Source organism: Mustela putorius, unplaced genomic scaffold (assembly GCF_011764305.1).
Source record: "Mustela putorius furo isolate JIRA1106 unplaced genomic scaffold, ASM1176430v1.1 tig00001093_pilon_pilon_pilon, whole genome shotgun sequence".
Classification (NCBI taxonomy): domain Eukaryota; kingdom Metazoa; phylum Chordata; class Mammalia; order Carnivora; family Mustelidae; genus Mustela; species Mustela putorius.
Genome location: NW_025421565.1, coordinates 319,129 through 340,299, shown reverse-complemented (window position 1 = coordinate 340,299; position 21,171 = coordinate 319,129). Strand labels below are relative to the sequence as shown.

The window sequence follows — 21,171 nt, the reverse complement described above, 5'->3', positions numbered from 1 at the left end:
AGGTGTATTTACGTTTCTGTGAACCCTCTGTTCATATCTTTTGCCCATTTTGCTCTTAGGTTTGTGGCTTTTTTTTTCTTCTTCTTCTTCAGTGTCTAGCTCTTTATAGATTAGGGATACTAGTGCTTGTCCATTTTATGGATTGCAAACTCTTATTTTATGGGATGTGATTTGTCTTTTGATAGTTGACCCTGGTGTTCTCTCCCCCCATGCAGGTATTCTGTTTCAGGATGCCACCTTTCACTTAGTCATTTCTTTAGGCTCCCCTTGGCTGTGACAATTTCTCAGACTTCCCTGGTTTTTGATAACCTGGGCAATTTTGAGGAGTACAATTAGGTGTTTTTGTAGAATGTCCCTCAACTGGGAATTGTCTGCTGTTGTTTTCATGATTAGACTGAGGTTATGGGTTTCTTGGAGGAAGACCACAGAGATAAAATGTCCTTTGGTCTTATCATATCAAGGGTTAGTGCTCTGGACATGACTTATTACTTTGTTTTCTCTGTCCTCATACTGTACTCCTTGGAAGGAAGTGGGCAATTACACTATACCACTTACACTATACCTCCTTCCTGTTGGAGTAGCTACATGATTATGTACATAAATTATCAGGAATTCTGCATAGGAGATTTTTCTGTTCTCTCCTATTTACTAATCCATTTATATCAGCATGAATTCGTGGCTAGTTATTTTATATTTTGGTTCGAGTACAATGATACCTTGTTTCTTTTGTTGCTCAAGTTGTCCCAGGTTGGTTAGTAAAAACATCTTCTAGTGGCACCTGGGTGGCTGAGTTGGCTGAGTGTCTGACTCTTGATTTTAGCTCAGGTCATGATCTCAGGGTCCTGGGATCCAGCCCCACCTTGGGCTCTTTGCTGAGTGTGGGGCCTGCTTGAAATTCTCTCTCTCAGGGTGCCTGGGTGGCTCAGTGGGTGAAAACCTCTGCCTTCGACTCAGGTCATGGTCCCGGGGTCGTGGGATCGAGCCTCACATCGGCCTCTCAGCTCAGCAGGGAGCCTTCTTCACCCCTCTCTCTCTGTCTGCCCTCTCTGCCTACTTGTGATCTCTGCCTGTGAAATAAGTAAGTAAGTATATAAATAAATAAATAGAAATTCTCTCTCTCTCCCTGTGCTCCTCCCTGCTGCTTATGCTTTCTCTCCTTTTTCTACTTTCTCAAAAACAAGTAAATAAATTTTTAAAAAAAGCACCTTCTGTCGCTTCCTGTGTCTATTGACATACCCTGTTATTGTTTGAATATTTCTACCTTACTCTGTGGCAGTAGATTTTCCAGGTTCATCTTATGTCTTTCCTGCCCTAGAATTAGCCATTTCCCCCCCCCCCCCTAAGTAGTTCTGGTTCTTTTCATTGGAGCATAGTATGAGAAACCAAGATTGGGGGACTAGGTGTGTCTGTTGTGACTTTTAAGTCATTGCTCAAAGACCCACTCAGCTAACTGAACAGGGAGTTTGTGTATACTCACTCATGAATATACATGTGTCTAAAAATATTTTAGTATGTCACCATCTTTATCTATAGTAAGCTAAGTATTCCCACTGTTGTCTCCTGTTGTAAGCATTACCAGATGGAACATTCTAACCTTCTCTCCTTGCTTGTCTGTAATCTCCTGCACTAACAGTGAGAATCCAGCTAACATCAGGATTTCATTTATTTGATAGTTCAATTCCAGAATACACATACATGATTTCAGAGTTGCATACATGATTTCAGAGTGGTTAACCCATGGATGCTTGATTCTCCCAGTTTGGGACCATTTGAATTAAGGTGCTAGAAATATTCACATGTAGGTTTTAAAACACAAGTTTTCAAAAACATAGGATGTGAAATTGCTGTGTTTGTTATGTATGTATGTATGTATGTATGTATGTTTAGCTTCGCAAGAAATTGCCAAACTATTTCTACAAAGTTGCTGTATCAGTTTTTGTTCTTACCAACTATGAATGAGAATCTTGTTGTTCTGATTCTGGACCTGAAATTGGTACTGTCATTATTTTTGATGTAACCATTCCAGTACCTGTGTCATGTTGTCTGCATATTCCCACTGAGGTGATGTGGAGCATGTATCTGTTTGTGTATTTATTTGCTACCCTTATATCTTTGGTGAAGAGTTTGTTCAAATCTTTTGCATATTTTTCATTTGGTCATTTCTTTTCTTATTATTGAATCATTAAGAGCTCTTTTGTGATGTTGGACACAAAGCCTTCATTAGATACCTGTGTTCCAAATATTTTCTCCCTGTCTGTGCCTTATCCTTTCATTTTCTTAAAAATGTCTTTCACAGAGCAGAAGACTTTATTTTTTAATAATATCCAACGCATGCTTTTCCCCCGTGGAATATGCTTTTGCTGTTGAATCTAAAAACCCATCCCCCAAACCAGTGTCCTAGAGATTTTTCTCCTGTATTCTTTATTCTTGTATTTTTATATTTATATCTCTGATTCATTTTTAGTTAATACTTGTGTAAGGTCTGTGTCTAGTTTCATTTCTTTTGCATGAGTGTTTGGTTGTTCGAGCACCATTTGTTGAAAGACTATCTTTTCTCCTTTTATTTCCTTTTGTGCCTTTGTCAAAAAATGTTTGACTTTATTTTGGTAGATCTATTCCTGGTCCTTGTAATCTGTTCTGTTGATCTGTGTGTCTCTCTCAGCACTAACACACTGTCTTGGTGGCTAGTAGCTTTATAGTAAGTCTCAAGACCAGGTGAGGTGAATTCTCTCATTTTTCTTCCACATTGTGTTGGCTATTCTATTTTTTTTTTAAACTTTTTAAAAAAGATGTTATTTATTTGTCAGAGAGAGAGAGAACAAACAGGGGATGTCACAGGCAGAGAGGGCAGAGGGAGAAGCAGGCTCCCCTCTGAGCAAGGAGCTTGACTCGGGACTTGATCCCAGGACTCTGGGATCATGACCTGAGCCACGCAGGTGTCCCGTGTGTTGGCTCTTCTAGATATTTGCCTTTCTGTGTAAACTTCAGAATCTTCTTGTCATTATCTGCAAAATAACTGTGAGGTTTTACTTGGATTTCATTGAATTTATCGATTAAGTTGGAAAGAATTGACCTCTTAGCCATATTGAGTCTTGCTACTGATGAATACGAACTCTCCATTTATTTAGATCTTTGATTTCTTCCATCAGTTTTGTCTTCCTGTGTATATGTATTGTGTTAGATTTTATACTTGAGTACCCTTTTTAGGGGTGTTTGTAAAGAGTATTTTTTTTTCATTTGAAAATTTGGAATTCAATTCTTTATTCAGATATAGGAAAATAGTTGACTTTTTTTTTTTACATTGACCTTGTATCCTATGATGTTTTGGTATTTCCTCATTACCTCCAATAGATTTTTTTTATAAGATACTTGAGATTTTCTACATAGACAATAATATTGACTTCAGATAGAGTTTTGTTTTTCCTTTTAAATGACACACCCTCATTGTCTCATGCCCTCTTTCCACGCACCTTCCCTCTGGTAATCACCAGTTTGTTCTCTATATTTGTGAGTCTCTTTTTTTGGGTCTCTTTTATGCTTTGTTTTGTTTCTTAAATTTCACATATGATTGAAATCATAGGATATTTGTCTTTCTTTGACCTATTTCATTTAGTATTATACCCTCTAGATTTATCTGTGTTGTTGCAAATGTCAAGATTTCATTCTTTTCTCTGGCCAAGTACTAGTCTATTAGCTATCTATATAATCTCTATATATCTCTTTATATATCTATATATACACCACGTCATTTTTATCCACTCATCTATTGACGGGCTCTTCCATATCTTGCCTACTGTAAATAGTGCTGCAATATAAATGTATCTTTTCAAATGTTTTCATTTTCTTTGAGTAATTACCCAGTAATGGAATTACTGGAACATATGACAGTTCTATTTTTAAATTTTTGAGGAACCCCCACATTGTTTTCCATAATGGCTGCACCAGTTTTCATCCCCATCATCAGTATACAAGGTTCCTTTTTCTTCACATTATCACCAACTCTTGTTCTTTCTTGTTCTTTTTCTGCAGGCAGAGTCCCAGGCTGGCAGGAGAAGTGGGCGTGGTCGCTGGGACAGCCCTCCAAAATGGGTCAGGTGACCTTTCAAACTCTGGGGAGGTGAAGGGTTCCTAACATCACAACAGCACGTGGGCCATACCGTAGGCAGATTTTTCTGGACCCATCAGACAACCTGTGCAAGACGTGAGGATGAGTGAAATGCACTGCCTGGAATGGAGGTTGTGTTGTCTTCTGGGGCTTCTGTCCCCAGGGGATATTCAGGCCGGTGGGGTGTGGGCAAAGGGGCAGGTTATTTGGGGCCGATGTGCCTTGCTGCGGAAGCGACCCTGTGTTTGAGCAGGAAGGTGGGGGCTGCAGTTGGATCAGGCACCTGGGCCCACGTTGGTTACCACGGTGGTTGGGTTTAGGGTAGCACAGGGCTGGCCGGCTGGAGTCTGTAGCCCCTCAACTGCCTTTGACGGCCTGTACCCAGGGCCCGGGGCACCAGGGGACAGTCAGAGTCCCAGGGCCCAGGCAGATGCTTATTGGAAAGGACTAGAGCCAGGGAGAGAGGGAGGGAGGGAAGCCCAGTCAGCCAAAGCAGCCAGCCAAGTCGCTGGGGTGCTCAAGCATGACACTCTGCTCTGTCCTTTATTGGAGGGTTGGCGTTTATCAGGGCAAAATGTGCACAGTGTGAACTCTACCATAGCCAGGACCCTGAAGTGGAAGGGTGTTGTGGAAGGGGAAGGTAGTCAGTCGTTGTTGGTTTTTTTTTTTTTTTTTTTTTTTTCTTGTTGAGTACCAGGGCCCATGAGAGGCATGTCTTAGCAAGGAAAGACCAGAGGCCCTTTTCAGCCTGATGGAACTCCTGGCAGGCAATTCGCCAAGCATGCTTTAGGGGAAGGCCTTCCAGCAGCAATGCTAAGACTTTGACAGATGGCGGGGCCCTGTGGTTTTGGCCTCCTTGAACCTGCACTCCCTGCTGGGACGGAGGGGCCTGCTTCCATCATGGGTGACTGTTTCTCCCCATGTGCGGGTCCTGAGACCTCGACTGAAAGATCTCCTTGTTTTTACAGGTGGCGCTTTGAGGCTCAGGGGATGTGGCCTGCTGGGCAGCATCCAGAGCGTCTGGCCTCTGTCTCTTCAGTGCAGATGGAAGTGCAGCATGTCCAGGATTGTGACCGCTATCGTCTCGCTGGTGCACATGCATCACGGTGGTAAGTTGTCTTGGTTCTGAACCTCCCACCTGGGTTGAGGTTCAGGCCTTGACTTGGGTGTCTTTCTTGCCGGCCTCTGTCTTTCTTCCGGAGGCAAAGAGAGCCTCTTCCTGTCGATTAACGTGGAGTTGTACCCTTAACCAGAATGTCTAGAGTTGGCTGCTTGGGGAAGATGATTTAGTGGCACATGTGAAGAAGGTTCTGCAAGTCCCTGCCCCACACAAGACTTCTGAACTCCAGGTTGCCCCTTTTAGCAGAGTCCTGAGTTATTGCTGCCTGATCTTATAAATAGACATTCTCTTGATGGTCAACTTTCTGCCCACACTGGCTTTATTGGGCCATTCATCTAGAGCAAAGAATGCCGGGCATCTTTACAAATGGATGTGTGAGTGGACTTCTGCACACGTTCTTTCTCTCTCTCTTTCTCACTCACTCTCTCCTGTTTTTTTGTTTGTTTGTTTGTTTTTTTTTTTTTTTTTTGCGGGGGAGTGGGTGTTGCAGGGGATGAGAACGACCCTTCAGCAGGCTGCACATTCCTTCCATAGCCTGACAAGGGGCTCAGTCCCATAACCCTGACATCATAACCTGAGCCAAAGCCAACAGCTGGTCCCTTAACTGAAAGAACCTCGCAGGCATTCCTAGACAGGCTTTGTCTTTATGGAAGGGGCCATAAGAACGCCATCCTGTTGTAAAATCTACCGAATCAGGGAGTATTTCCACATCTGCAGTGGTTGTATACCCTCTCAGGCCCAGAGATATGTAGCTCTTCTTGGTGGTGGAGAAAATCCTTTGGCTTCCATGTTCTCCTAGACAGGGAGGAAGCCCTCACTGCCTGATGCTGAACTGTGGAGGTAATGGTGCCCTGTCTTCCAGAAGAGCATCTTTGTAAAAGATGAAATTAATTTGCCAGCCCCCGGGTGGCGCAGTTGGGTAAGCATCTGCCCTTGGCTGAGGTCAGGATCCCTGGATCCTGGGGGATCAAGCCCTGTATTGGGCACCCTTCTCCCTCTTCTCTGCTGCCGGATCCCAGCTGTTCTTGCTCCCTCGCTAGCTCTGTCGATCTCCAATAAGTGAAGTGAAGTAAATAGATATATTTCTATGCACGCAATTAATTTGTAAATCCTTTGCGCTTTGTGAGGACAATATTAGTAGAATTAAGGACACATGAGAGGTAGATCACAAACCATGTGTTTTTTGAATCTTGTGGCCATTCATCCTTGTGATCTATATACATCGATAGGTTCATGTTTTTGTGAACATACTTCTATCACCTTGTGTTCTGAGACTCTGAGTTCCCCCTCGACTTGATGTTCTCATGGATCCGAGGCAGTGTTACTTCCCGTGATCCCACTTCCTACCAAGAGACAGTACCTGTGTCTGTTGTGAGAGCTCCTGAAGGAGAAGTCCCCTGTTCTTACTTGGCACAGTGTGCACGGTTGTTAGACCCGCCTGTTCGGTGAGACTGGCCTTTATGGAAGTACTCCTGGATCAGAGCAGATGTGCTTGATTTCTAGCTATTGGTTACTGGAATAGCGCATTCCGCATCCCTCAGAACGGGGCCCCGCTGTCTGTGTTTGCAGTGTCTGAGTTTGTATCTCAGAGTCACCCCGAGGAATTCCTTGGGAGGTAGTTGCCCAGTGATTCTCTGATGGGAGTGTCCGGGGAAGAAATTCCCCTCGTTGCATTGGGATCAGTGATCCCTCGGTGTGAGGGTGTCATTGCTGGCTAGGGAAGAAGGGATAGCTGAGCCCATTCCTTGGCTCATCTGACCGGGAGGATTTTCCTGTGTGCGAATCCTGCCAGGTCCATCCTGTGTTGGCTCCGTGAAAAATGGGATTTCCATATGGGATGTCCTCTGATTCAGTCACAGCGATGATGCAGGGGGTCCCAGGGGTGCCTACACCTTCGCTCCCATGTGAGGGATGAAGCACATTCTGAGATGGTAGCGGGAGCCTCAGGCCTGAGCCCCACGTGGAGCTTCTCCCACCAGGATACCGCGCTAGTGGCTCTCCCTGTGTGAGTTCTCTGGTGTTGGGAAAGGGCCCACTTCTGGCTGAAGGCTCTGCCTCAGTGACGGGAGACAAGGGTTTGTACTGTGTGATTTCTGTGGCGGTGAGCAAGGTGGGCGCTCTGGGTACAGGCGGGGCCCCAGTGATGACAGACACAGGTTTCTCTGCTCTGAGTTTTCTGGTGTCTCCAAATGTGAGAGCTGTATCGAACGGCTCTTCCATGTTAACCGCATTTGTCGGGGTTGCCGCCGGTGTGGATCCTCGGGTGCTGGCTAAGGGTGTGGCTGGCCTAAATGCTTTTCCCTGAAGATGAAATTCAATTGGTTTCTGTCTGTGGGAATGTGCCCATGGCCTCGAAGGGATGTATGTTGCTGTGATTCTTGTGCAGCAATCCCAGCCCATGACTTCTACCCCGTGTGAGGTCCTGGTCATGAAGAAGAGCAGAGCTCTCTGAAACAAGGGTCCCCCACCTTCTTTCCATCGCTGTGGTGCGTCTCCAGTGGTCTTACTGTGTACAGAGGTGAGCACTGCCCTGGAGTTGTTCCCCCCATGTGTATCATGTCTCCGTTCCTCGGAAGGGTGAGTTCTCTCGTGTCTCCCGAGGTTAGAGCCCTGACTAAAGGCTCTCCCACACTGGGTAGATGGGTGTGCTGCGATCCAGGATGAACGATCTCTGATGTCCCTGGCACCAGGGACTCATGGCTGAAGGCTCTTCCACATTGTCAGCAAATACAAGGCTTGTCTTCCCAGGACACAGCACACCTGGAGTGAGGTGAGGCACGTGAGACCTCTCCGTGCTGTGCTCCAGCATTGCCCGGGTTCCTGTGCAGTGTGAACCCTGTGCTAATGGCCAGAGCACGAGTGGCTGTGGCAGGATCGCTCCCTCACGTTCCTCCCTTCCTGACTCAAGGAACGCGTTCCAGCCCCTCCCTTCAGGAACGGTCGCTGCGTCTACCCCTGCAAGCCACTTGTAGTCGCGTGGCTTGTTCCTTTCCGGAATTCAGATAGATCTTTCTACATGGTAGCCTCATACCACATCAACTGCTGATTAAATTTTTGATGTTTCCGTTTCAAAGACTATATACCCATGAGTCGTGCTGAAGCCAGTGACTTTTCCCGACACTCGGGCGGCGGCTTGACTCGAGGCCCATTTGAGCCGAGAAATGAAACTCTTCAGGTCTCTGGTGGGACAGCCCGTATGCTCAGGGTCTTGGATGACAGGGGATTGTGGGGAATGCTTAGCGTAGCCCGTGTCCAGCTCTAGTGTCTAGTGTGGAAGGCCAGGGTTCATGACCCTGAAGCTTCCCGTTGACTTGCAGAGAAGCAGACCTTTGAGATGCCCCCGTGTGGGTCTCCCTTCATCCTTTATAATAGGGAACGAATTGCCGTGAGCTCCTGGGTCTTGTACACAAAGAGTGAGTCCCAGAACACTAGGTGAAAAAGTACTAAAGTGCTGTGTGGGGACTAACAGAACAGAAGGAGAAAAGGAAAGAGGGGGAGGGAGGAAGGAATATAAGGAAGAAAAAGATCATGTAGGGAAGGAAGGAAGGGAGGGAGGGAGGGAGAGAGGGAGGGAGGGAGGGCGGCTTGAAAAAGGAAGAAGAGAAACTGGTAGAGAGGCATTAGGGGAAAGAAGAATTTTGGAAGTTCTGAGACAAACATCTGAGAGTTAAGATTTGAGCTTGATGAGAAAGGAAAGGAATGGAGTCCTCTACTCAGGAGCAGAAACCGGTTGTAGCGTGTTGGTGATGAGAACCTTTGGACCAGATAAACCTGCGAGACAAAGAAAGCGAGGATGTTAGGCTGGGGAGTTTCAGAAGGGCAACGTCAACCACGTCGAGGACCGAGAGAGGGGCCATGTGAGGGTTTGAGTGCAAGGATCACAGAAGGGTCCAGTCCTCGGAGGACACAGAATGTGCAGTGGGTGAGGTGGATGGAGTCGGAAGAGTTGACAGAAATGGGCCCGTGTTGCAGGGTTGTTTCCACAGGAGCCCTACAGGAGACAGGACTGATGTAGGAAAGAGGTTAGCATTCAAGGCCGATGGTCAAGAAAGAAGTCTTGAGACGGCTGTGCTGGCAGGAGGTGCTTTTTATTAAAGCACAGGAATACGACCTTTAGGTAGAAAGGGCTGCTTGTTGGGGTCGTGACGGTAGGCTGATTCTCTGGGATGGCATTGGAGGAGGTCAGGCAAAAGGGAGGTTTTGTAAGAACGTGGCAGGTGGACAGAGGACACCCAGGATACAGTTGGCTTTGCTCTTGTGAAGGGAATGTTGTTTTTCCTGCTAGTAAGGCATGAATTGAATGATGGTGCGGAGCTTCCTGGAGGAATGTTACCTTGCTCCTCTCACAGGTCCTTCTCAAGGGACTGCAGGTTTGAAAAGAAACTCTGTCCTACGGACATTTCCTGCCGGAGACGAGGGCCTCCAGGGTTGGCATTGTCAAAGCAGGGAAAGGGAAAGAGCTGGGAGGAGGCGCTTATGGACAGAGGAGAGAGGAAGCCCAAGAGATGGAGGTGGAAGTGCATTACAGGCGCAGGGTGGCTCCTTCCATCGGAATTGTCGTCCTCCGTGGAATCCTTCTCCGGGTCAGAGATCAGCGAGGATGCTGGGGTTGGCCATGAGAGAGGACAAAGGGGAGTTAGTGCAGCTGACGCCCCACTGCTCTGGGGATGCTGGGCTCTGCCCTCAGTGGGGTGCGTCCCTAGCTCCGAGTCCTCCCTGGCCTTGGTCCCTTGATTTTCGCAGGGTACAGGGGTGTCTCCAGTTGCCCACCTGCTTTTCCCACCTCTGATTCTCTCCAAGACTTGGAAGCCTGGCTGTGTGATCCTTTCCCCCCTGGAGGCTGTCACTGTCCCTAAGACTGCCTCTGCGGGACTTTGTCTTCGTCTGTCCTTGTTCCTGTCCTTCCCTGGTCTCCTTTGTCCTCCTCCTCCTCCTCCTCCACCTCCTCCCCTAGAGATGCTCCATGTCCTTCCCCCTGCCAAGCTCCACCAGTACTATTGTTGTCCAGGAGGGGGCCACCAAGGAAAGAGTGGAGATATCCTGGGTCCCCTGGAATCAATCCCCCGATCCGTCTGTGCTGGGAGCAGCTGTCATGGGTCTGGGATTGCTGGGGAAGTGCTGGGAGAGATGGCCCACCACGTCCCCACAGCCCATGTCTGCCCAGGGACTGGGATGACCTTCCCAGGGACGTGTTTCAGGGAACGCAATGCCCTCTGTTTCCCTAAGTGTTAGAGAGGTTGAATGGAGACCGGAGCATGGGAAATTGTTCAGGCACCCTCAGCTGTTCAGGGCAGCCCTGGAAAACGTCCAGCGGTGTGGTTACTGAAACACAGGATTCCTGCCAGTGCTCCTGCTGAGGCTGCCAGATATGGACGGGGTCGGGGTGTGTGTAGGGCCCTGGGCAGGCCTGAGGAATGTTTGCTGTTTGGGCATGTATAGGGAGTGGGGAGCATGGCCAGCTGTGTGGGCCAGCGAGGTGGGTATTAAGAAGAACTGCGACGCCCTGGCCCTGCTCCCAAGAAGCTCTGTGCTATGCCTCGATGCCAGCTGGTGAGAGGTAGAGTGGACCCGGGGCAGCAAGTTTGTGAAGTAGGTCCAGCAGCCCATTCACACAGGCCCAGAGGACCGTGGCCCGTGACAGGGGTACTCCAGGGGAGCTGCATGGGGTTGTCCCGCCCTTGGGAACACGTCCACAGGTCATACTCGGCTGGGGTGTGAAGGCTGGCAGAAGCTGTGGTTTACGGGAGCCTGTGTAGTGAATCCAGGGCAAGTATGCTTTTCCTTCTGCAGCTCTGGGCATCCCCTTGATGGTACAGCAGCTTGGAGAGAACCAGGATGGTTTGGTAGTGGAGGTTATGAGGGAGAGGATTTAGACCTTTCTTCCTCCTCCTGGCTCATACCAGAACATAGTGTCACGGTTCTCTTGCCCAGGAGAGTGCGGTTGGGGCCGCCAAGTCCTGAGCATGACCAGTTCTGGGCCCATGCCAAGAAAGAAGCAGAATCTCTTGTGCACCATTCCCGAAAGTCCATGAGCAAAAGAGACCAAGCTTTGACATGTGGCAGCGGCCAAGGGAGGCACGAGTAGCTTTGAGGGTAAAGATCCTTCAAGGAGCCGTGCAAGGAGTCACGTGGTGATGACAAACCAGGCCTACCCTAAAGGCCCGTGGACACCTCATGTTGGCATCATGATGCTTCCCAAGAGGACCGCCCAGGAAAAGCATCCTCTTCTGAAACAGTAAACAGTGAAAAGGCAGCCCACAGTAGGGGACACCCTTGGCAATCCTTATTTCAGAAAAGGTGTGTTTTCTGACAGAAAGGGAAAACAACAGAAAACCAACCAAACAAAAGAAAACCGGGATTTCACCGGTTTTCGAGAAAAAGACTGGAATAGTCTGTGCTGCAAAGGGAACAAATTACTTGTTGAGTAGACAGACATTGTACGAAAAGATGCTCAACGTAAGGCATTGTGAGGGCAATGCAAATCCAAAGGCTGCTGAGCTGTGGCATTGTCTGTTAGGGTAGCTAGGAATCAAACCCGGAATTCAAACCCAGGACCCACGTTGGAAGGAGGCAGAAAATTGGAGACTTTGTATACAATTCATGGAATGCAGACTGGTGCAACTACCCTGGAAAAGCCCGTTGAGTGTCCTCGAAGAGCAGCGAAAGGTATTCCTGTGGATCCCGCCTGTGCGAGTGAGGAAAAGAGATGTTGGAAAATCAGATTCTGTTCCAATACATGTTTCTCATGAGAGAAAGTCTTGTTGTCTGCCAAAGAACCCTGAAACCCTGATTTGGCTCTGTTTCCTTTCCCAGGCACTGAACTTCCTTGAGTTGTCTCTTGGCCCAATCCTTCCGAATCTAACAAGGCCCTCTTGCATGGACAGATTGCCAGCAAAATGGGTGGTGATTGTCATGTCACCCCTGTTGAGGTTCTCTTTAACCACGTTGTGATGCACATAGCACCCTTTGTTCCTACATGGAGGGGGCCCAGGTGCCCCCAGGGATGCTCAGTCCCTGAAGAAGACCTCATTCCCCCTGGGATAGGATACCTTTTGGGCCCACCTCCAAGAGCCCCAGCAAAGACCAGTGGTGGGTGTGGGATTTCCTTGAGAGAAGGCCAGTTGCATTCTCAGACACAGTATCTGCAGGGAAATGGTAGATCTCCATGGAGAAATGCAGAGAATTGGCCCCATCTGTTTCCTGGCCACGGCCCCTTTGTGCGGGTCATCCCCGAACGGGCTGTTGCACACGGCTGCCCGGGAAGACGCCTGTAGAAGGGAGGAAGTGTTTCGCAGCACTCAGTGCTTCCAATGAGGTTGGGAAGACACATCGTGGGGCCTCTGATGCAGAGATGTGTGTGTGTGAGTGCAGTGTCAAGAGGGAGGTGCTGTGACCATTCTTGCCCGAGACCTACCTTGGCGGGAGAGCCCCATGGACCCTGACTCAGTAACAAGGAGACAATTGTGTCTTTGGGGCACAGTCTAGCCCTTCCTAGTTAGCTATGGGATTTGTTTTCTGGGGGAATTGATGTGTACTTGCAAGGGAAGAACACCTCTTTCAGTTGTAGGTGTTGAAGAGTTTTCCCATGAATGGACGTTCATGACGTGACAGTGATGGGAAACATCCCTGAGAACGTGGACACCATTAATCGCCATTTTGAGGGGACCAGACACGTTCGAGAGCACAGCATTCACCGACCTGACACACACACACCAACCCTCTGAATCACAGCGCATGAATTCCCATGGAAACAGACCTCATGCCCAGCACCCGATCTTACAGCACCTAACAGCAGCATGGTAGCTTCTGGGGTTAGGGTCACGAGGCCTCGGGTCTCGGTCCAGAACATAATCCTTAGTCTTATTGCAACAGGATCTGGATTCTGGATGGCTCTCAAGATGGAGCCTGCAAGGAAGCCCCACCTCGCCCATTCATTTCCAGGTTGCTCCAAAGCAATAAGTGACTCTAGAGGACAGCATACTTACCACTCTTCTTTTCCAGTTGGGCCACCTGTGACTTCAGAAAAGAAAACATGGTGAACATCAAGTCATGGTTCATCCTGTGTGCACGGCTCTTTTGTTCTCTTGGTGATGGGCAGGGTCATGGGCAGTGATGTGGAATCCACCTAGAGGTCACATGCCCTGGGTCCATTGGGTGGCACGGTGGTGTCAGTAGCACCTGTGATAAAGCTCACGACCCTGTGGACTGTAACCGAACCTGCTCTTTCCTGCAGGGTCTTTGGAACGGGGTCTCCCTGGCTAAGAGTCGCTCCCTCAAGAATCTCCTCACCCAAGGACATTGTACGTGCTGAAGTGTTTGGATCTAACTGCGAGTATCAGAGAAACAAGGGATGCTGTACCTCACCTGAAGAAAGGCTAACTTACCAACTTGGTGAACAATGGGACCTCTCCCTCTGTGCTGTCCACGTCAAGGTCATCGTACAAGCTAGCCAGGGGATCTAGGTGGAAAGACACAGATGGTGTTGGAACCCCGACGGGACTCTTTGGGAATCGCTCGGGGAGCTTTGCTTGGCGTGCACGTGTGGACAAGTGTGTGGAGGTGGTGAGCTCATCAGTATGGACTGAGCTGCCGTGGACCCTTCCTGGATGGAGGATGAAAGGTCGTGGAGAGGAGCAGGGATGTGAATAGAAACTCTGGCTCCTGTTGGAGCTACAGGGCCTAGGGTGGCTATGAAATAGTCCATCTCCAAGGCACACCTACTGCCTGCCCCCAAACCTGCACCACCTAATAGCAGCGCAGTAGTTTCTGGGGACAGGGCCATGAGGCCACGGGTCTTTCCCCAGAAATTCCGTTTCTGTTACTCCGACCCTACTTCTCAATCCTGCCAGTACCTGAATCGGTGGTTCTCATCGCGGAGCCTGCGTGGAAGCCTGACCTTTGCCTTTTCCAGGTTGTTGCAAACAAGTGAGTCACTCTAGAGTACAGAATACTTACCGCTGTCCTCTTCCCGCAGGGACACCTGTGATTTCAGAAAAGAAAACAGTATGAACATCAAATCAGGCTTTGTCCTGTTTGCATGGCTCTTTTGTTCCCTGGGGGATGGGTGGAAACCAGATGGGGAAGTGTGCTATAGGCTTGTGAGCCACAGAGTGTGACGAGAGCAAAATGAGTCCTCCACAGATGCACCCAGTCTTCTTAGAGGTCCCACATTCCAGGTCCCACTGGACAAAATAGGTGGTAAGGAGGAATAGCTGCTACCCGTATCAAAGCTCCCTGCCCTCCAGATGGTAGGTGATCCTGCTGTGGTTGTCCCAGCCCTCCTGCAATGCCTTCGGGGTTAGATCGCATTTGGTAACAGATTCTCAAACTTCGCCCTACCCTGTCAATGGTGCATGCTGAGATTTTTTTTATGTGCTCTTGATTTAAAAAGCCAGAAGAGTTTTGTGTCTCCCCCAAAGAAAGGCCAGCGTACCACTCTGGTGTAAAACGGGGCGTCCTCCTCATTCTTTCCTGTTGAACGTTCACCCGCCTGTCCATCCAGCCAAGCTAGGGAGAGATCCACAGAATGGTCAGTCCACTGGTGGGGCTTGGCAGGAAGAGGTCAGGGAGTTTCGCATGTATTGGGCGTGACCGGGAGTGTATGGTATGGGTATGGACTGAGCAAGCTGCTGCTGCATCGAGAGAGGTCAGGGCAAGGAGCAGGAACGGAGGGAGAAATATTGACTCCGAAATCGAGCTACAGGGAGTGGAATCAGGGTGACCTCTTCAAGTAGAAAGGGTAAACACTAATAGACACGTTCCGTACTGACAGGCAAGTTCCTCCAACCAGTGACTGTGTCATGGTCATGGTCAAGACCGTTTCTTGGCCGCTCCCACCTAACTCTCACCTCTTCTAGGAGATTGATTTTCTGCAGAAGAACACTGTGTGGCAGGGTGGCATTCAATGCAAGCACAAGTACCCTAGAGGTTTCTATTTGTCCCTGAGTCATGCAGGGTCAGGAAAACCAAAGACCCAGGATTTCGACGTACTGAGATCTGACCATTCCAACAGAGTCCCCATCTGCAAAGTGCTGATTCTTCCCAGTCTTTCCTTTCCTGTGGCATGTGGGTGTGTCCTTGGAGTCCGGGGGACCCAGTTTCCCAGGACCCAGCTCCCCCAGTCAAGATCCGGCAAGTTGACGAGAGCGCGGAGGCCAGGCGAGAGAAGGGCACTCTCTAACCAGGCCATGTAGCAGATTGTCAGGAAGTCGGATCGGGCCCCGAGCTAATGATGAAGCTTTCCTGGCCATTGCCATTTGCCAGTGAGCCTTCCCTCTATGTGCATTCAAGATGGGAGCGTTTTTGTAAGGCTGGTGGAGATGTTTGGGTCGACTAAAGTAGCTTCTGATGCCTTTGTGTTTTGACCCTGTCTGAGAAACGTCCCGAGCTAGGACAGATGTGGGCCCCTTCCTTTCCTTTCTCCCCGTCCCTGTCTGAGGAAAGGGAATCCTGAGCAACCCTCCAGGTGGAGCTGTGGTCAGCGAGGAATGTGGTGTCCTAGCGGGGTGTGTGCAGCGGGGATGAAGGAGGTTTGGCTTTGAAACTTTGACCCGTGCCCTCAAGTCCATTCAGTGGGAGATGTCTTCTGGTGAAACGCACGCAGTCCACACACCCACACGCCCGGTCCCGTCGCTTCGACCCACGCGAAAGCGAGCCCCAACCCTCCGACGCACCAAGCACACCGCCCGAATGACCTACTACTGGTTTGCAGGGACTGTAGCACAGGGTCCTGGGTTTCTGCAGGACACTCCGTTTGTTCAGTCCGCCCCAGCCTCTGTTCCCGGGAGGAACTCAGAAGGGGGGAAGCTCTCCAGACCAAAGGAGGAGAGAAAACCCTACCTTGTTGAGTTAGATCTGTCCCCCTAAAGGGAGTGATGGGGGAATAAGCATATGGGGTGTATCCAGTCGCCGCCTCCTGCAGTTGGAGAAAGGGAAACCCAGTGAGGATCCCCGCACACATCTCTGTGCCCTTGGTGTGTGTCGTAAGCAAGCTAGATGGGATGCGGTCATTGAGTCTATGATCCAGAGGAGGAGGAAATGACCTCCCGAAAATGACCCCCTTGTCCTTGGCTCCGGCATGTCATGTCAAAATTCCCCCATCCATTTTCGTCAGCAACTCATTCCAAAGCCATTTCCCATAGACAGAACGACCTGGTGGAAAATGCTCACGACCATCCATTGCCTAAGCAATGGTGGTGCCCGTCTCAATCTGCTGTCCGTTAATGGTATAAACTCACGGCAGGCTCTCAGCACCAAGGACATGGTCTCTCCCCTCTGGCATGTCCATGCTCAGACACTTTCATGGAAAGAGAAATCAAACACTGGCTGTCCCTCAGAAGCACAAAATGACTTTAGCGATGTGCCCCAAGTGGCTCAGACATTGAAGCTTCTGCCTTCAGCTCAGGACCTGATCCTAGGGTCCTGGGATGGAGGCCCACATTGGGCACCCTGCTCGAAAGGGGAGCCCGCTTCTTCCTCTCCCTCTGCTACTCCCCCTGCTTGCGCTCTCGTGCGCTCTCTGTCTGTCTATCTGTCTTTCTCTCCCCTTCTCTCTGTCTTTCTGTCTTTCAAATAAACAAAATCTTGAGGAACAATGAGTTTACCTGAGGGAGAGTCAGAGTTTCCTCCTCGGCCCTCAAAGTGGGTAGTAGCTCTTCCATCAGGTCATCGTGGAGAGCTAGGAGGATACAGAGGCACCATGAGGACACTGGTGAGGCTGCTCAGGAAGTAGGCGGGGAGTTTGGATGGATGAGGACAGGAGGGGAGTGTGCGCAGGCGGGCGCGTAGGAGGTACGAGCCGCACTGCTGCCGGGCCTTGTCCTGGTGCAGAGGGGAACGGGACGGGAGAGGAGCAGGGAGGAAACGCGAAGAGGGTTCTTGTCTTTCTAGCTAAAGCGAGCCCGATCAAAGCCAAATAGCCAGTCCAGGACATGGGAAGCCTAACCTGGCTTCTGTGTGAAGACCGAGTCCCATAACCTCTCCTGACTGACGTGCCACTAAGGTGTCCCACGCTGCTGCTTTGGACATCAGCTCTGGGCCCAAGATCCCCACCTGCTGCGACTATATGCATCACGTCTGTGTAAGATCTTGCACAGCATAAAAAGCAGCCTTGCTTGCCAGGCTGCATTCAACCCTCAGGAAAGGAGCCTGGTAGTTTGCTTCACTCATCCTTTCTTTGTCTTCAGAAAATGCCATGTGCAACACTGGAGAGCACGGACATCGTAGCTTCCGTAAACAGCCGGCACCGTCGATGAGTGTGATAGATTCCTTCCACTGTTCTTGAGCTGTCCCGTGTGTGTGTGCGTGTTTCCCCTGAAGACAGTGGCTGTCCGAACCCTCCCAGGTGTTCTGACCAGTGGGAAGTTGCTTACACAGAGGAGTCTGGGAGTGTGTGCTGATCGGCTGTAGGCCTGCTTTGCAGGAGATTTGCTCCGGGGATGTTGGGTCCAAAGCTTCCACCCAAGCTTCACCTTGATTTCCTATTGGCCAGTGGTGTTTGAGTGTGTGCTTAGAGAATTTGAACCTTCCTGAGGCTTAGGGAAATCTTATCAAGTACAGTCAGTTCCCTCCGTGATGCTTTTCTGCCATTGGTCGGTCGTGTGTACACACTGAGACCGGCTATGACTGATGTTGCCCTGTTCTGTCCTCCACGGGTCCACACGCTTTCCAGCCATGTGGGCTTGAGCACGAGGATGTGGCTTTTTCTCTGTGCACTTGACTCCAGGGACCAGGCTGTATTCTTGAACGTGGGCTTCTAAGCTTTCCCTGGCTTCTGTGTCCATGAAAGCCACCGTGTCATGTTGGGTCCTTTCGGGGACCATCATAGAATCTAGGTATTTGGCTGTGTGCACAGATGCTGATGGCCCTTTGCTAGCTAGCACCCATGGAACAGCATGTCCCCCTGGCTGAGGGACTAACACAGGTGGGTAGGCCAGAGCAACTCTCAGATTGGAACCTGAGCTCCAATCTTGGCTTTCCAAGTAGGAGGTCAAGGGTTTGGACCCTTCATCTCCGCACCATGCCCATCCCAGGAAATCAGAGGGAAACATCCTCCAGGTACAGCTGTGGGGAGTAGGGGAAGGAGTATATGTAAAGTGTGCCAGGGTGATGAGAGTGTTTTGGAAGGGGGGGACACTGTGATTGTGATGGAAGTGTGAGAAAGATCAGCTGGGAAAGGCACACAATCGTGTTCACAAGCATAACGCATGGGGACACACACACACACACACACCCACACCCACACACCCCACGCACACACAGGGCCTTCATCCCACATGCACACAGATCACCCCTTCCCTATGTACGAGTTCTTCCAGGCCCTGTTCGACGTGGTGACCGTGCCTCACCGGACAGTCTCGGTCAGTATCCCCCAACCCCCCCGTTCCTTGTTGGAACCCAGAATCAGGGGGCAGGCTTCTTTGTACTCTAGATTTCCTCCCAGAGCCCGATGGTCTTAAATACGTACAGCTGTCCTTGCTCCCAGCGTCTACCTGCGATTGGGGAAAAGGAAACACAGTGAGGATCCCAGCATCCTGTCCTCTGTTGGGCCAGCTCTTTGGTTTGGGGAGGGCTTCAGGCAGTTAATTGGATGAGGTCCCGTGGTTGAGTCCATGTCCTCCCACCTGAGTTCAATCTCCGAAGTCCATTCTGATCAACAGGCAGAACGTTCTCTTTCAAGGAGAAACCTTTTCTGCTGAAGAAGCTGTTTGATCCCATGGAGTTTGTAACTGAGGCTGTCCTGTGTCCTCACCCTTTTTGGGTCCACTGTGTGTAAGAGGTCAGACCCAGCATTCCTCCACGAGGGGAGACTGCTGCCCCCTTCCCCTGGGAGGTAAAGTGCCAGATGTTCATCAAACTCCACTGATGGAAGAAATCAAGGAAGCACCATTTCTGTCTCTGAGAAATCAGAGAGGCGAGCTTACCTCAGGGAGAGTTGGGGGACCTTCCTTTGTCCAGCTCCTAGGAAGGTCCTTGGACTGGTTCTCCACAGGGTCTAGGAGAACAGAGAGGAGCTGTCAGGACATTGGCTGCGCTACTCAGGAATGACTTGGGGAGTTAAGTCTGCTGGATGTAGATGCGGGGCCAGAGGGAATGGACGTGAAGGGTGACCAAGCAAGCAGGCCTGACTTGCCAGTGGGCCAACAGTGGTGGACACAGTGGTGGACGCAGTACACAGTGCTGTACACAGAACGCAGTGGTGTACACAGAAACACAGAGGAGGGGAGCAGGATGGAAAAGGGAAATGGGGCCTTGGCTTTCTAACGGAGGGGATGTCATCAGTGGGAACTCTCAGCGTCTGTCTGGGAAACACTCAAGGCACCCTGGGTTTCAGGGCGCAGTCCCCTGAGCCCTCCTGCCCACTGTGAAGCCAAGCCAGCTTGCCACTTCTTCAGCTGGTCATGGGGCCTGTTCAGCTGTCTCCCCTGCACCTCTGCTGTGTGACCCTATCGCTCCTCTGTCGTGCCTTGGAGTAGTGCGTTTTTTGGTGATGGAATCTAAGTATTGGGGACGGGTTGTATTTGTTAGTACGTGTCCGTTCAGTGACACTGAACACAGATGTTCAGTGACATCTGTGATGCTTTGTAGACCGCACTGCCATCTACGGGGAGAACGTTGCCATCCTATCTCATGGCACCTCTGTACCCGTGACGACATGACCGGCCCTCCCCGTTTCCTCCCTGCACCGTCCCTTCCACTTTCTGGGTCTACGCATGTCCCTACTGGAGTGTCCTCAAAGCCTGGGATCGTGTCATGTACCTCTTTCCTTGTGTGGTTGCTTTCAAAATGCGTGTTAAGTTTCCAGGTTCCATCTGTTTCGTCAAATATTGGAAACCTTAGTTTCTTCTTACGCCTGAATTGCACTCTATGATGTGTATGGATGCCACTGAATGTGTTCTTTCCTCCCGTGATGGATTTGGGGGCAGTGCCTCTCTGGGGCTATTGGGAACCCAGCTGTGTGAGACATTAGTGAGCAGATTTCTGTCTGTTTCCAGAATGAGAAGACGTCACCGAATGCACTGGCCCCATTTGTAGAACGGTAACCACGTGGAATGTACTGGGTACTTGAGTTCCCCAAATGTGGTGAGGTCGTTCTGTTCCTTTGAAGATACGTAGCACACCCATGTAAGATGTGGCTAATGGGCGGAAGTGAAGGGGGGACATCGTGAAACCTCCTGTCGTATTGTGTTCCATTTTTCTGTTCAGCGTTCCTGGCAAAAAACATAGTCTCTTCCTTCCTACACATCTAAGAACCAGGTTTCCTGGGGAGACCTATAGGGACCTGTGTGTTCCAGAAAGACCTAAGATCCATCCCTTCAGCTAGTAGACACTTTTTTCCCGTGCCCCTTGGATCCAGTTTGAATGAGGATCTCATCGTGACTTGTGGACTTAAAAGGGGACGGGCGGACGGCATAGAGGGAAATGGCTACCAGTGAAATCAGAGGACAATGTGTCTCAGCAGTTTTAAAAGCTTCGGTTATGTCTGTGCTACTGAATGACAGAATGCGTCTCTGATTAACGTAATGAGTCAATCCCCAAGGTACCTTCCTCGGGGTCCTCAATGGTGAAGACCTCATTGTGGAGCGAGAACCGGACTCTCTTCTTGTGGTGGTGTCGTGGAGGGGGGGGGGGGGGGGGGGGGGCGTCTCCACATCCTCCAGGAGACACTCCCCACAGATTTCTGGGAGACGCACAGAAATAGAGAACAGTGTCGGCACCTTGTCGTCAGGAGCCCACAGGGGGATTGGAAGTCCTTTCCTTCTAGTCCATCCGTCTCCTGCCCCTACTCGCCAGCTGCCCAGCAGGCATTCCTCCCTCCAGGTTGGACTTAGGAAGGGGTCACCATGTGCTGTCCTCTGAATTCCGCCCCCTCCCACACCCACAGGTTCCGTGGGCAACGGCTTGTATAGAGCAGAGACAGGACAGAAAAGCACGCAACAGAGCGCCG

General features: G+C 50.1%; 2 long non-coding RNA genes across 4 annotated transcripts; both read right to left on the bottom strand.

The window, feature by feature from the left end:
* Positions 1-9,759: 9,759 nt before the first annotated feature.
* On the bottom strand, positions 9,760-15,635 carry LOC123393950. Of its 3 annotated transcripts, XR_006608774.1 has the most exons (5): positions 14,659-15,635; positions 13,610-14,205; positions 13,211-13,241; positions 12,275-12,367; positions 9,760-11,910 (listed from the first exon to the last, which is right to left on the bottom strand). It is a non-coding gene; the product is annotated as an uncharacterized LOC123393950 (long non-coding RNA). The 3 variants fall into 3 exon arrangements; XR_006608773.1 differs by having other exon boundaries at positions 12,275-13,350; XR_006608772.1 differs by having other exon boundaries at positions 12,275-14,205.
* Positions 15,636-15,928: 293 nt separating this feature from the next.
* LOC123393948 lies at positions 15,929-20,848 on the bottom strand. Its single transcript, XR_006608770.1, has 4 exons — positions 20,768-20,848; positions 18,691-19,218; positions 16,829-16,902; positions 15,929-16,140 (listed from the first exon to the last, which is right to left on the bottom strand). It is a non-coding gene; the product is annotated as an uncharacterized LOC123393948 (long non-coding RNA).
* Positions 20,849-21,171: the final 323 nt, after the last annotated feature.